This window comes from Pavona decussata, unplaced genomic scaffold, assembly GCF_977016875.1.
Source record: "Pavona decussata unplaced genomic scaffold, jaPavDecu1.1 SCAFFOLD_34, whole genome shotgun sequence".
NCBI classification, from domain to species: Eukaryota; Metazoa; Cnidaria; class Anthozoa; order Scleractinia; family Agariciidae; genus Pavona; species Pavona decussata.
In genome coordinates, this window is record NW_028145457.1 from 891,561 (window position 1) to 907,419 (window position 15,859).

General features: G+C 40.8%; 1 pseudogene; it reads left to right on the forward strand.

Moving 5' to 3' along the window:
• The first annotated feature begins 1,599 nt into the window (after window positions 1-1,599).
• On the forward strand, window positions 1,600-3,845 carry LOC146484356 (uncharacterized; annotated as a pseudogene).
• Window positions 3,846-15,859: the final 12,014 nt, after the last annotated feature.

Below are 15,859 nucleotides of genomic sequence, written 5' to 3' on the forward strand. Positions count from 1 at the left end.
TTTTTTAGCCCTGTGTAACACTTGTCGAAAAGGCCATTCAAGCAGATTTAGAGTGGAGGATGCTACCTCAAAATCTGAGGACGAGCTTAAGGTGAATGTTTTGAATTAAAAGTAAGATTACTGTTCCCTTGGACGATATGTAACTTCTTTATTTATTCGACCCGGAAACAATTTTGTGATGATGTCAATAGAGTTTTTTAAAAACTCTTAAAAGAGTTGGCCCTTTGCAGATTCTACGTAACGTGATGTTATTTGTTTATTCTCTGATTAGCGTTCTTGACGGTCCGGCAGCTCCTCCTTCCCGTCTCCTATCATATTTTTCAAGGTATCAAAGCGGAGACCGCAATTAATCGGCTTTCGCCACAATGTTCGTCGGTCTCTAAGGGCGGGACGAGGCGGGGTAGGGTGGAAAGTGCTCCCAAACCCTCTGTATTTGCTTACCAAACAAAGGTTTGGGTAGGGTGGCTACCGATACAGCAGCCTGCCAAAACATTGTTTATTTACACATTGTAAGATGTCAAGCCACGTGACTAAAATTTAATACATCGTATTATTTCCTAATAAAAAGAAGTCGTGGAATTTGGTTACTATCAATGGTCACCCCTTTCACGAGTAGAAAAGGAATAATATGTTCCTGTTAATGGTTTTTAGCTCCCCCTGTCTTGCTTTTGTCAAAAAGTAAATAATAATAATGATGATGATGATAATGATGATGATGATGATGATGATGATAATGATAATAAGCAGCTATAGCTGCAAAGGTTGTCCCGAAAATGGTTGCATTTTCTCCGCTTATACAGTCGGCTCCCGATAACTCGAACCCTCGCTAATTCGAACCAATTTTCTTTTCCTTGCAGGTCATTTTCTAAATAATTTTACCCTCGATAACTCGAACCTTTTTCAATTTCCCTTGAAGGTTCGAGTCATCGGAAGTCGACTGTATTTCAATCGGAGAGGATTGAAATGTTCCACATCTTTTGTGTCCAACTCTGGTTAGCTCTTCACCACGGTGAAAAACAGGGTCGGAATTCTTCACGTTCACATTAACAGTCCATTTATTAGCACGAGCACATTTGTCACCTTTTAATTAAGGGTTTGAATCAAAATTGAAAATTAATACAGTCGATTCCCGATAACTTAAACCCTCGCTAACTCGAACCTCGCGCTAACACGAACCAATTCTCCCATCCTTTCAGGTCATTTTCTATATAATTTTACCTTCGATAACTCTAACTCCCAATAACTCGCACCTTTTTCAATTTCCCTTGAAGGTTCGAGATATCGGGAGTCGACTGTATGTAGGATTTTATCCAGAAAAATTTCAGGTACTTTTATTAAACTGGAAACAAAGAAAAACAAACAACTGGTACACACAATATGTTCTATTGAATATTGTCATTAATTAAGTCACTCCTATCTATATAGGATGGAGTGGAAAACACTGGAAAGGAAGGCAGTGATTTATGTCCAGTAAACGAACCTAGTGGATTCAACTCTACTGAGTTAGACTTTGAAGGCAACATTAACTTATCACATTCTGCTTCTTCTGAGTTTGAATGCACACTAAACAGCACTGTTACTGACCTTAAAGAAGAAGATGAAGAGATTAGCTTTTGGGTAGATAAAGAACAGCATCAGCAAGAGAAACGTGCAGTCTTGAATGAAGCATTGGCACATATATCAGATGGAAGAGTTAGTCCGATAGCTTCGACTCTAAATTCGAATTGGGAAAGTATATCAAGCACACAAAAGGCCTACTACCTGCGGAAAGTGGGTCAAGTTCTCACCGAGGTGTTAACAACCATTGCACCAGATCAAGAAGAGAAAGTATTGGAAGCATTGAGGCGTTCCTTAGATATGACTCTTGTCAAAAAAGGAAACGAAAGCAGAGCACGTTCTGTCAAAGAAGAAGTGACTGCAGACCAACTGTCGATTTTGCTGAGGGTGTATCATGAAGCGGAAAGTCGACATACTCGATTGCAAATTCTATCAATGTTTGCGAAACATTTTTCAAAGACGGAGATCAGAGAAATGATTCCAGGTCTTAGCAAATGGCAGATCGATCAAACCCGTCGCCATGCTGCAGAAGAAGGACCAGGACAACCAGTGGTGTCTGTGCCCATTAAACGGACGCGCCTTGATCCGGTGAAAACAAATCACTTCGTCAACTTCATTGCTAGTGCAAATTTTATACAGGACGTTGCCTATGGGACTAAAGAATTAAAGCTAGATTCTGGGGAGAAAATCACCATTCCAAATGTGATAAGAACGATGATACCTTCACGAATAATCAAGCAATACATTTCTTATTGCCAAGAAACAGAGTTTAAACCCGCCAGTGAAAGAACATTGTATAGAATCATCGATGTGTGCGCCGCATCCAAGCAGAAATCGCTTCAGGGTTTAGATTATTTCTTAACGGAGGGGGCACAGGCGTTCGAGTCGCTTGAACGTGTGATTATCGTGCTTGAAGAAGGTGTTGCAACTTCGATTTGGGGAAAGGAAGCCAAGAAAATCTTAAAAGAGGCCAAGCGTTATCTCAAAACTGACTTTAAAAGCCATGTTGGACCCGAGCAAAGATGTGTTGACCACTGCACTGGTTTCAGTCTCAGCGACCCTCACAACGACACGTTCGCTCAACATTGTGATCACACCCATGATGTGTCTTGCCCCTCATGCAGCCAGCTAGATGAGGTTTTATCTAATGTTATGGGCATGATCAATGCCCCGGAGCTTACTCTAACAGATGAACAGCAAAGCCAGGTTACATTTGATGTGACCCATGCAGTGGAGGCAATCGCTAATTGGAAAGCGCACAAGCTTCGAACTGTCAACCAAGAGCAAGCCAAGGAAGAAACTCTCGGTGCACTTAACGATCAAAGCGTTCTCGTAATTATAGACTGGGCAATGAAATATCTGCCCCAGCGCTAACGAGAGCAAATGAGCGATTATTACGGAAAGCGAGGAAAAAGTTGGCATGTTGCTTGCGTTGTTTTCAAAACCGGGGAGAACGAATTCAATGTTGAAACCATTGTGCACATATTTGATAGCTGTATACAGGATTGGTTTTCCGTTGCATCCATCGTGGAGCACGTTCTTGTTACCATCAAGCAAGACCACCCCAACGTGGAGATGGCCTATCTGAAATCTGACAATGCTGGATGCTACCATAATGCCTCACTGATTCTGTCCCTGAAGTCCATTGGAGAGAGGGCAGGCATAAGTGTGAGAAGGTATGACTTTTCAGATCCACAATCGGGAAAGGACGTTTGTGATAGGAAGATCGCTCCAATGAAAGGTCACATACAGAGATGGGTAAACGAAAAGCACGATGTTATCACAGCCGTTGACATGAAGGAGGCATTGGAATCTTATGGTGGTGTCCGTGGATGCAGAATAGCAGTTGCAGAAGTAGATGTAGCAATGGCAGCTAAGCCAGTAGAATGGAAAGGGATTAGCGCTCTGTTCAACTTTGAGTTTCTTGCCTCCTGAATAAGGGCTTGGAAAGCTTACGGTGTGGGTGAAGGTCAGTTGTTTCCATATGATGAAGAAAGTAGATCTCTGCAGGGTCCAACTGGTCTTCATATCATTATGCCTCTTACGTCTCTCACCCCACTGTCAACGCCAGGGCTGCTAATGGTAAAAGCGAAACATACTAATTCGCAAGACCTTTTTATGTGTGAAGAAGAAGGTTGTGTGGCCACATTTCGAACCCAGGGGGATCTCCAAGGCCACATGGATACTGGGCGACATGTGAGAGCGACGGAGCGCGAGACTGTTTACGATTTAGCACGAAAAGAATGGGCAGAAAAGGTCACGGGAATACAGTCAACGCACGTTGGAGAAACAGGGCACGCACGAGCAAGTAGTCATTCGATGTCAACACGAAAGGCACTGCTACAGGGATGGGCTCTAAAACGGCAACGAAAGGGTCAGAGAGCAACCGAAAATGCGAAGAGGTTTCTGTTGGAAAAGTTTAATAGAGGGGTGACAACAGGTAAGTTATACTTCAAAGATCAAGTAGTGATTATCACATTTAATGAAAAGATACGTCCTACTTCCTGAATTTAGCAAGTTGAAGAACCCCAACATTTGCGATACAGATCAGAATGGTCGTTCTTGATTAAAACCTCTCCGAATTGAGATCTTGTAAACGCGCAGACTTGATCAATAATCCCATCTCGTCTTCTTTTTACAAGTCTATTCCCAAGTACGTAGAGGTCAGTTTCTCCTTCCTTTTCACCTGCAGTGGATGTGAGTTTATAAATCACGTCATCTAATGTTTCACCGGTTTATTTGTTTAATCTAAGAAAATCAGTACAATAGCCCAATTTCGACAGATTAAAATTCAGCCGAAATTAATAGACCTCCAGCATTGAGCTCTGGGGAATAAACCCCACAAGCTCTGTTGTTATTCCCCGGAGCGTCGAGCTGAGGTCTATTGTCTCAGGAATTTTAATATATCGAAACTAGTGTATTGATCTCAACTATTCAGAACAATCTGAGGAGCCATGGAACTATGAAATGACTTAAAAAAAATAATTAAATTAAAGATTTGAGAAACTAAAAACTTTTGTCAGTAGGCTGCCAAATGTGATTCAGTTACTTGAGCATGTAACCAATAGGTATGTTTAATTTGCTACTGAAGGAAACAAAGAAGATCCAGCAAAGGTGGCAAAAGAAATGAGAGTTGCTAGGGACGAGAGTGGTAAGCTTTGTTTTGCCCCAGAAGAATGGCGAACAGCCAAGCAAATAGCTAGCTATTTCTCACGACTTGCAGCAACGCAACGTCAGCAAAAAGCACGCGGAGAACCACTTGTTGAACAAGCAGAAGCCATCAGTGAAGAAGACCTCCAAGCATGGGAAACAGAAAGACAGCTGCAAGAACTGCAGACTGTGGTATACCAAGAGGTCGACTTACGGCATCCAATTGAATACAATGGCCATGACATCTGTGGCCTTGCAAAGCGGGGCATGCTAAAATCAAAATTTAAGGTTGCGCAACTAAAAGAAATTTGCTTTCTCTTTGAAATAGGAATTGAGGGGCCTGCGAATCGAAAAGACTCTTACGTGAAGCCACTCAAAGATCTGGTACAAACCTGCAGTTGTTTTAAGGAATGACTTGGGGATTCTGTTAACAAACCGGATTACTGGGAAAAAATGCTTGGCATGAGCAAAGGAAACAAAACAAAGCAAAAATCGGGGATAATACAGCCAAAACTAATTTTTTTGTGAATTTGTTGTGTAAGTTTTAAATAACAGCTTTTATAACCAAAAAGCGCATACTCCTAAGAGCGTTCTGGTGTACATGACAAGCCGGAAAGATAAGTCCAACGTTTTATATAAAGCAAATGACGTATTCAGTGAACGCTTCTAGTAGGTAAATAATTCGCTTCACGGCATGTGTTCATTGACAGACCAACGGAACTAGCAAAGTTCAAAATAAGTAAACAAAAGACCGGAAACAAAAACAAACATGTCTTGGAAAAGGCAGTTATCTGTAGGTAAAAGGAAATTCCAACCCAAAGAAGATCTGCAAGGAAAATTTTCTTTTCTTAATATCAAGCGCACATTTTTCGTTAGTTATCTTTGCTTTGCGGTAAAGGTAGCGATCATATTTCAGCTTTCCTCAGTGATTCAGAGGGGAGCATGTCCAGTAGAGAGATTAACCTTGGAAAGTCAATTTATTGAGTAATAACTGTGATCAGTTCGCTTATACATTGTCCAGAGATTTGTTTTACTAGTCTTATGTAGTGCAAGCATCAAATAACGGTACTTCTTTCGAAGTTACTAAACGGAAAGTTTCTTATATAAGCATTGTTATTTTTGGTATTAAATTCAACAACCTCAAATGTTCATGCTTTAGCGTGCTTTAGCGAGTTGTGAAGAACGCATGAGTTGAATATCTCGAGAGAAGTATAAGAGTTTATTTATGGGAGAGCATCTCTAATTTCTTGACGGTGGAAATGTACATCAAAAGCCGCGCACTCAAAAAAAAAACAAATGAAGCTATTTTTTCATGCTTTTGCGCGGTTCTTCTAGCTCTATTTTGAGCGTGATTCGTTCATGTCATTATTTGTTCAGATCTTGAGCTGTTTATCGCAACAAACAGACGTTTCTAATTAGCAACAATGCGACGGCGATAGGTCCTTCCCTGTCCCCTCCCTACCCAAAGTAAACATAAGTAGGTCCCAGTCCCTTGAGAGCAATCCAACACAAAATGGCGTCGATTTGTTTAGTTCGTATTTCTTTTCAAATTTTCGTTTTGTTAAATTGGCCAGAGAGGGGTTCTGATTTTTTTGGGACCACTTTAGTCAACTGCATATATTAAACCGTGGAGAAATCCAATGTGCAATCCAAGAGCTGCTTAATCGGCACATTTCTTGCGTCGTGTCGTGCTGTACATGACATCGAGTGATAGGAGTAATGGAGGTAATGTAGCATCTTGCTGTTTGAATGGCCCAAAAAGATTATTGCTGATTGTGATAGAGAGAAGGTAAGAGTGTTTGGTTTTGGCATCCGATTTTTGCTGAACTTTTAGTTGTGTGTTCTGCGTGAAGTCGAAAATGGCTAATTTCTTGCTCATTCGCGATACGAAATATAGGTATTCCAAAACTAAAAGGTGTAAACTGACTTGTGCTTATTTCGCATATCCCTGGCTTTTTACAAGAAGTTCTATGTCCATTTCTATCAGATACAACACACGAACTCCGTTCGCTAAATTTTAGAGTTTTTGCTGGCCGTCAAATTTGGGTCAAATTTACCAGAAAAACTAGGGCCTGAGGTGGTGATGGAGAGTGGATCTCATATCTCCTATACCAAAACACTTGAAGAGCAAACTTTTGTATATTTATCCATAGGTCCACCTAACCTATCTATGATGTTAGTATGGAATGATTTGGCCGACCCCCATCTTTCAGCTTTTTCAGATTTTGCCCGGTTTTCTCAGACATTGACTCTTAAGAGCCTTGCCTGCGCAAAGAATGTGCTAGCAGTTTTACCAACAGGTTTTGGCAAAAGTGCATTTTTCATTTCCTGCTTGGTGTCAAAGAGAAGTTGTCTAAAGAAACTACCTGTATTTTAGCCATCTGTCCTCTCAGAAGTCCAATTAGTCTTGCTGCCCTTGCCGTGTACTTCACTGTGGTTGACCTGACGAACTCCAGTCCACAACACCCCGGAATGCGACAGTGAAAAGTCTGATCAAGGACAGATTGAGGTAAGCCCTAACTGAGTAGAGATTAAATCAGCATCTAAAACAAGTGGCCAAGGAGCCAATGCACCAAACAAAGGAGAAGTCCCAGCACATCAAGAAGTAGTCGGTCAAGATCCTGATAAAAGAGTTAGAACATTGTCTAGAAAAGCAATAGAAAATGAAATCTATCAGAAACATCGGGAAGCAAATGTTGTGCACAAGATGCTCAAAGACGTCATACGATACACTGAGGAGATAAATGAGGGATCAGAACATTTCTTGGCAACAACTGACTCGTGAGGAAAGCAAGGTAAAAACGGCAAATGCAGTCTACGACAGACTCATTCACAAGTTATGCCTAACTGCTACCAAAGAGGAATTAGATAATTCAACTTAAGTAAATTAACACATCAACTTCATTACGCTGCTCAGTCTAATGAATGGAAATTTAATTATACCTCTGCACTGGGGGGAAGTGTTTTGCATAATGCACATATTTTTGACCTAAAAGTTGGGACTTTGTAAAAGGATTAACAAGTATGTGTTATAAGATATGTGTTTTACATATGCATATTTTTGTAAATGGAGACATAGGTACGTGCCTCGCTTCATAAAGCAGAAGAGAAGGCAACCAAAATTGTAAGTAGTTTCAGAGATTTTCTTGTACCTTTCGCAATTCCTGTAGTTAGCTGTATCTGTAAAATATTGTAACATATATTTCTCTTTTTTTTCCCTTTGTAGTTTGACATCGTAAGACACAAAACTTAATTGTTATTAAACTCAGTGTTTGTTCAAAAATCTGCTTAGTCAACGTCTCTTCCGAAAGGATAAACATATATCCAATTCACCTTCATGGAAGAGAGCCTAACTCTCGACCGAGCAATAAAGTTAGTACAAAAAATAAAAAGTAGACAATCCGACAAATTGTTGGAGACAAGCTCACGTTTATCTCATCACTCAGTCTGTAGTAAATCCTCTGCAGGCTTGTCCACAGCGAGCAGCGCAGCCAGAATAATAGCGCTCACTGAAAGGGCAGCGGCACGGGAAAGCGCGGAGTTTGAGAGAATGGTCGCTGAAAAAGAACATGAGCGCAAAAAACGTGAAGCAGAAATTAAGCGGACAGTCAACAAGAATGTGTGGAACATGCAAAGGAGTTAGCAATTATCGGCGCAGAGAAAAAAGTTGCAATAGCACATGCGAAGCTCAAAGAGATCGAGCAAGCCATAGATGAGGGGAAAACAGAGAAAACGTGAAATTAGAAATCGAGAGGCTATGAAAGAACATCCACGTGAAATTCCTCCACCTTAACATTACTCAACAGAACAAAGCACTCTTCTGGCGAGAGGCCCAGAGAAATAAATAACAACTTCACGCCGATTTAAGTGTGTACCCCAAATTTTGGGGTCGTTAAGTATTCATATATTCAAGCTATTGTTCTCTCTTTTGTCGAGCAATTTCCGACAATAAGGCATGTTTCCGAAGATCGCTAACTCTTGGAAGTAGGTGAGATATTTTATCTTTCCCTGGGGAAGCTAGAGAAATTAATCACCATGATCACATTGACTCGCAAAGCGCCGCTTCAGGATCGAGATTTTTAAAAACAACTTCCCGTCCTGCAAACTAACAAACAATCAATAAACAAATTCCGTTGGCTAAACGGAGACATGGATTTGCCTATTTGTTTACAGCTTTTCAGCTAAAAATTACTTTGTAAATAAGGTCTCACAAAGAGCGTGTGGTACTAAAAAGGCCAAAGAGCTAATGTTATTGTTTGTCAATGCGTCATTATTGATTAAGTATAATCAGAATGCGACTTCCACGCTGAGTTTCCCTGTTTTCTTTTTTAATTTCTTTTTTGGTTTGATATTTTGGAATCTCTTTGCTAGGAGCAAGGTATTTTAGAAACATAAACTTAATTATTATCGACCGCATCTTCACTCGTAATAAACAAAGCGCCCACCATCAAATGCCAGTATGCTTACAGTGAATTACAATTATTACAACTCTTTTCACAGCTCCTCCTTTTCACGCTTTCTTTAGGGAATACAAATCAATGTTTTAGCTTTTTCGTGAAAAATGTTTCATTAAACAAGAATATTTCTTTAATATTCTCGCAAATTCACGGCTCAAGGCTGCTTAATTAGGCTATTGTTTCTGTCTTTTGAATTCGCTTCAGGGTCTTCCTGCAAAGTTCTCACCTTTTCTCAACCGAGTAAAAACAAATTAATTTGCATCATTCTTCGCGGCTGCCGAAGTGAATGCCCAAAGGAATAAAGAGAGCCTTCAGGCAACAAAATCCAGCGGAGTCACCTATTTCTCAATGACACACTTAAATCGGCGTGAAGTTGTAATGAAGAGAACACACCTCTCAAGGGAATTTCCGAAACCACACGCACAAAATTGCACTCTACCACAAACCAGTGGGAGGACAATAGCGAAAATTTGCTTCTGGTTCTGCAGTCTTTTATCACATCAACACAACATGACCGTTGACCTCTGTAAATCAACAAATAGTTTCGGGAATGGCGAGACAAAATCTTCTGAAATGTCATCCACACACCTTCAGCGGAGATCCCATACTTTTTTCATCTGTGGAAAGCAGCTTTCAAAGCAATGATCAGTGATGTTAACGTGTACCATGTTCAGGAAATAAACTATCTGCGCAGTTTCACCAGCGGAGAAGTTCAAAAATTGGTTGACAGTTAATGGAAGCACAAATAAAATGACCCCAGCACACTATTGAATAACCTATGGGGAGAGTTGGAGAGGCGTTTTGGCAGCACAGCGGTAATAACTAAAGAATTGTTGGAGTGTTTGAACAAAACCGCCGCTTTAAACGAAAAAAGAGAATGTTAAGCTACAAGAATTTGCCAATCTTTGCGGTGATGTGGACAGTCAATTGTGTGTATCACGGGTGGCGTAATCATGTGGCAAATTGCTATTGGTTTACGTGAGAGCAAGAAGAAACCAAATACTCTCCACCAAATTTACGCTATCCTTGACGAACAAAGTAAGTTGCCTTGATCAGCAGCGAACTTGCCAATGAGCTAGGAGCAGTCAGTCTGGAGGAAAAGTACTATCTCACCACATGCAGCAGCGAGAAGGAGCTCAAATACGGCCGGCCGGTTGTAAGTGTAACCATACAATCCCTGAACGGAGTAATGTCAGATCTGCCCACCCTCACCGAGTGTGACAGCATCCCTAACGATAAGTGCAAGATTCTTACATGGACATGGCGAGGAGATTCCCTCATCTTTACTAGATCGCCAGGGAAATCCCACCCCTGGATCCAAACGCAGACATCCATCTGCTACTCAGGAGAGATGTTCCAAAGCTGCTCAAGGTTTGGGAGTCAGTTGTGTAGCAGCTCTCATAAGGTTTGTTCTGATTGGCTAGATACCTTTTGTAGGTAGTGAGGGTAGCGAGGTAAAGGGCGATTTTTGGTTGGAGTGTCTCACTATTTTTGCAACTGGTTGTCTGAGCGCTTTGACGCTGTATGAGCATTCTGTTAGTTTATGGATCGGTTTGGGAAGTGGTCTACGTTTGGCTATTTGTGAGGGGTTTTGGCAAAATTGGGTTTTATTGGTGGATGTTTCATGGATTACAAATGGCAGAGGAAGAAAGGTAATTTTGGGTTATTTTTGGAATGACATCATAGCCGCAATTTTCATTGTTTTCAGTTAGCAAGTCAGAAAATATGCCTAAGTTTGGAAATAAAGAAGTGATATAAGGCCATTTTCGCTTGTGCGGTCTGTAAGGACGTGATTCAAAGTTATTTACTGAGCATTAACGTCAAACAAGTTTATTTACGTGCATAGGTTGCGCCAAAACCGTCATTAGATTTCGGAGATAAGCGTTTGTTGACGTTCTTGTTAGGGACATAAACACACGTTCTATTGTCATCGCATGCCGTTTTAAGGGGAAAACCAGTTGCTTAGAAATGAGTCTTGAAAATTAGACCTTTGTGAATATACATTGTGATACACGCTTATTTCAGCAAATTGCTTTAAGCTAGTTACATTTTTCAGGACGTGTTTGCATTGCAATTACGACAGGTGAAACTTACACGTTCGTAAATTAAAGTGCGGCGAAAGCGAGTTTGCCACTTACATGGTTATTTGCTACTCTCTGAACTTGTTTGCAATGGAATTTCTCAAAGAGTATGGCAACAGTGACTCGGACACCACGGATACAGAAAATAGTACAGACGCTGGAGGAAAAGCTAGCAACACGGGTGCATCAGAGAGAGTTATGAATGCGAGAGCTGTTCGGCAAGTGTATTTAATCACCTACAGCCACGCCGATTTAGAAAAGTTTCCCAGCAGATATTCTTTCGCGGAAGCTGTTGTCCGTTCTTTTAACAGTTTTAACACAAAAGTTGAACACTGGGTTTGTTGCAAGGAAGCTCACGAAACAACAGGATACCACTATCATATGGCTATTAAGCTCGAGCGCTGTAAAAGGTGGTTATCGTCTAAGAGGTTCCTTCAACAAAATTACGGGATTTCCGTACACTTTTCAGATGTACATCACAACTATTATAGTGCTTGGCAATACACCACTAAAGAGGACAAATATGTGTTGGAAAGTGACAGTCATCCAGACTTATCGGATTTTAAAGCACCAAAGACTGAAACTGCCTCCATTTGCAGAAAAAAAAGCGTTGAAGACTGTGAGGAAGATGAACAACCTAATGATTTGGAGGACGCAGATGACAGTCCGTTTGATGAATATGCTAGCGGCCCGTCTAAAGGTAAAAAACAGAAGAAACGCATGTCTTCATTTGAGTTATCAGAAATAATCGTTACAAAGGGGATGAAAACTCGAACAGAACTTTTGGCGTATGCTAATAAACAAAAGTCAGAGGGGAAAAATGACATAGCAGAGTTTATTGTTAACAGAGGACCCCGCGTAGTCTCAGAGGTTTTGACAACTGCATGGGAAATGAGGAGCGCTCAAGAAAAGCTCGATAGATCTAAGAAATCTCGTCTTGAAATTCTCGAAGAAGCGGCACAAGGAGAATGCGTGTCTGGTTGTAATGGACAATGGCTTACTTGTGCATGTGAGGTACTAGAACAAAATGGTATTCGTAAGGACACTTTTACAAACGCTATAAAAGAACTACTGGAGAGAGGCCGTAGCAAATTTAGAAATGTCATGATCTGCGGACCTGCGAATTCGGCCAAAACATTTCTACTTAACCCTCTCACAAGTGTCTACAGAACTTTTTGTAATCCTGCTTCGACTTCTTTTGCGTGGGTTGGAGCCGAAGAGGCAGAATGTATTTTCTTAAACGATTTTCGCTGGTCACAACAGATCATTCAGTGGCATGATTTCCTCCTTATGCTGGAAGGACAGTTGGTGCATCTTCGGCGCCTAAAACGCATTATGCCAGGGACATTGTTTTTGAAAAAGACACTCCTATTTTTTGTACGGGGAAACAGCCTTTCGTTTATATTAAAAACGGTGTTATCGATCAGCGGGAGACGGACATGATGTCTGTTAGGTGGAAGATCTTTCATTTCAATGTACAGATACAGCAGGATGTTCAAAAGGAGATCCCAAAGTGCTCTAAATGCTTTGCCACGTTTGTGTTGCGGTGATTGAAAAGTCTTTCGGACTTAAATTTCCTAAAGTGAACTGTTTGCTAAGTAGGCTCGAATTTTGCAGTGACGGTCTACACGGTCTACCATAGCGAATGACTTAAAAATAGATAACATATCATATTTCTTACTGTAGTGATGGTAGACCGTGTTGTGATGGTAGACCGTCATAAAATGATACATAACACATGGAATGCTTTCACCCCTGACTGTATTTTATCGTTGGCCATTTATAACTATTTAGGATTGACTACAAATGACATTAGTGCAAGTGTTTTGCTTTTATTGTGATCTTGCAAAAGTCACGCATTCTCGACGTGACATAACCAAATAGTGTGACATTGTTTTCCCTCAGTCACAAAATAAAGCAAAGACTTGTGTTTAATACTTTGTGGCCTCATTCTCCCCTAGACAATTTTTTCTTTAGTATTTAGTACGGCCGCCTCTACTGTTTAGAACTAAATCTAATCGCTTATACATTGACCCGATAGTATTGTCAATAATTTCTCTTCGCACCGAGTATAGCGTACTTTTCACTCGTTGTGCAAACTCTTGAAATGACTCAGATGTCAGATGTGATGTTATCGCTTGTCTCCTTAACTCACGCTTTACTACATTAAAAACATTCTCGATAGGATTTAAATCGCCACTGCGCTTAGGAATAGCAAATAATTTGCCCCCAACGTCTTTGACAGCTCGTCGTGCCTTTGCACAATTCAAAATAGGACAATTATCATGCACAAATAACTTAGAACCTTGTTTACCGCTCTTTGTAAACATTTTCGGAAAATTTCTACGCACAAATGCAGAGAAGTAATCCCCATCCAGTTTATCATACTGTTCACAATAAATGACCCCTTTCCGATATGAGATAGCCACAATCATTTTCACAACTCTACCCCCGGAGCCCACATGCGAACCCTTGGCAGTGCACGAGAGTCCTTCATTCCGTTTACGCCAAACTTTCCCCTGAGGTGTTCTTGCATCGTCCAACGGATTGGTTTTGTGATAAAAACTGACCCCATCCAGGTAAAAACAAATGCCATTTTGGAAGAAGTCTTCCGGGTAGGTCCTTTTAACCGTACGAGCAAATTGACGACGTTCACTGTAATCTTTGTCCGTTAAGATACCTTTTTTTCGAGCCTCCATGAAGCGATATCCCATCCGCTTTAACGTACGATTTACTGTCCACGAAGATACGTGATGTAACCCTGATTCAGCTCTTATTCGGTGGCATGAAAAATTCCCTTCTTGCTTGCGCAGCTTGTTGATATTTCGTTCAATAACCCTTTCCTCTCGTCCAGTTATTGCACGAGGCCTCCCGCGTGTCCCGCGTGACTGTCTGTTCTTGTCGCAAGTGTTTGTGTTTAAACAGCGATAAACGGACGCCCGAGATATACCACAGAGATGTACTATTTCACGCCCAGTTAAATCGCTTTGCAAACGAAGACATCTCACATACGCTTTCGTCTGTGCATCTATATGTCCGCGATAAACCATTTTCTTTTAAACAACGGAAGAAAACAAGAAACCCCGTAACGTCACAAAGAGCGAATTGACAATGCCACGAATTCGAACGGCCTATTTAGCGCACTTACACCCCAATTAGAACCCTAAAATGTCCAGTGATGTACTAAATAGATGTTGCATTTTCCAAATTTAGGTCAACATCATTTGTACGTTCCTCCACATCCGAGAAAAGGGCCTGGATGTTCACCCCTAACTCAGACAACTAGTTGCAAAAAGACTTGAGACACTGTAACATATTTGGCCTTAAATGAAGTTGCCGTGATCACGTGCTTTCCATTCCCCCTCCCCCCCTTATCAATGTTGTTAGCAATGCAAGATGACGCTCAAAATTTGGAGGAACAACTTTGTATGGAGGGGAGGGAGGGGGGTACTGTCATGTCTCACAGATTTATGAGCGGCAGCAATTTGAAGTGGTAAAGGGCGATTTTTGGTTGGAGTGTCTCACTATTTTTGCAACTGGTTGTAGGTGTTCTCTTAATAGCCAACATTTTGCCAGGTGATTCTAGGTATGGCCAGCTATGATAAGGTTTTCCAGGATCGGAGCACAAATATCACCCTCATCATAGTTTTTTTTTAGGAAAAAAGAATTCAGAAAATTTTTCTTTTTTTTAATTGTTTGTGTACCACTGTGTACCACTGAGTACCAGGGGGCATGTAGCCATCAATCAAAATGTTGCTATATATATTTGATGAGAGCATGTGGGAGATTGTCGAAGCAAACAACTTGATCAGCATCACCACCTTGGCACAGGTTAGGAAGAGCATGGCCATGGAGGATGTTCCCGACATTAGCGTAGGTGTTCTTTTCTATTTTCAAAGTTGATTTATTGTTGTCGAAGTTTGTGATTTCTTCGCGCCAACGACATTTTGTCGTGAAGTTTGTGCAAGTGTGTGAGTCTTTTTGACTGGACACAACCTACATGTACAAGGTGTGTTGTGAATCCGGTGCATCTTAATTGAAATCTGCCCGAACGCTTGTTCAATTCTTTCTCGTCCATACCTTTTGAAAAGTATTTTGAAAACAACAACAATTTCATTGGATGGTGTATGTGAGGGCCAGTTATGGTGTATTGGGAGTTCCTTGTCACTTCAGGCATAGATCATGTAACCTATAATATTGTAAGCTCAAGTTTGATGAGTTGTAAGTTTATTTTTCCTGACATAGGTTTTTATCATTTTAAACAGTTATTAATAGCATAATTTCTTTACTACTAAAATTGATGGTCACTTGTTGGTTATCCCTTATCAGTAAGCATTAGTTGTTGTGCGTTCTTGGTGGGTGGAGTTAGTTCTGAGGATACAACGTGAGCCAAGGAGCCATGCGAATTACAGCATAGTGTTGAATTTTTAACCATTGAGTGTAACTTCATACAACACTTATAACTCTGATCCGTAAAATCACTGCTTTGTCACAGTCAGGTAAATGATTCAAGGAAATTCGACAAAGTCTTCCTAATTCTGCCAATTCCAGCAGCAAATATCACACAAGCTTACCCGCAGGAGTCTTGACGTCAGAAAGCATTTTTACCTACAT